Source organism: Microtus ochrogaster, chromosome 2 (assembly GCF_000317375.1).
Source record: "Microtus ochrogaster isolate Prairie Vole_2 chromosome 2, MicOch1.0, whole genome shotgun sequence".
Classification (NCBI taxonomy): domain Eukaryota; kingdom Metazoa; phylum Chordata; class Mammalia; order Rodentia; family Cricetidae; genus Microtus; species Microtus ochrogaster.
In genome coordinates this window covers 13,155,714-13,156,476 of record NC_022010.1, presented here as the reverse complement: position 1 = coordinate 13,156,476, position 763 = coordinate 13,155,714, and the positions used below count along the sequence as shown (strand labels likewise).

Below are 763 nucleotides of genomic sequence, written 5' to 3'. Positions count from 1 at the left end.
AAAAAAAAAAAAAAAAAAAGCCAAAACAAAATGGATGAAAGAATGAATGAGTGAGTGAGTAAAAAAATGCAGAAATGGAGCTGGGCAGAGGTGGTGTACGCCTTTAGTTTGGAGACAGATGGATCTCTGTGAGTACGAGGACAGCCTGGTCTAAAGCAAGTTTCAGAAGAAAGAGAGAGCGAGAGTGAGCGAGAGAGAGAGAGAGAAAGAGAAAGGAGAAAAGAAAAAAAAAAAGAATGCAGGAATAGATTCACTGAGGCAGGAGTTTTCCACTACATCCACTACAACAAGAATTTCACTGAATTGTGAAACTGGCAACTAACTTGAAATAGTATTTCAGAACTTGGGGTTCTTCATCAGGACAGCAGAAGCTATGCAACGAACAAATGAATGAGCTCTGCTTCCTTGGTCTCTCAAGCACTCCATGGGGAAGAGGATGCACAGCTCCTGACATCTGATACATACAAAAGAACTGACTTTCCAGGCCCCAAGGACTCTTAACAATTACAGTGACCATCCCAAAATATTCACTTAGTCAAAAATTTTCCAAAGGTCTATTTACACATAATTTTTTAAAAGTAATTTTGTGTAGCCTTGGCTATCCTGGAACTCATTCTGTAGATCAGGTTGTCCTTGAACTCAGAGATCCACCAGCTTCTGCCTCTCCAGGGCTGGGACTAAAGGTGTACACCATCACCATCCTACTGTTTTGGTTTTTTTTGGTTGTTGTTTTCTTTTTTTGATTTTCGAGACAGGGTTTCTC

The 763-nt window shown here is 40.2% G+C and overlaps 1 protein-coding gene across 1 annotated transcript in view; it reads right to left on the bottom strand.

The window, feature by feature from the left end:
* Sbno1 (strawberry notch homolog 1) overlaps positions 1-763 on the bottom strand; it is a 43,232-nt gene that overhangs the window by 29,663 nt on the left and 12,806 nt on the right. The window lies entirely within an intron of this gene.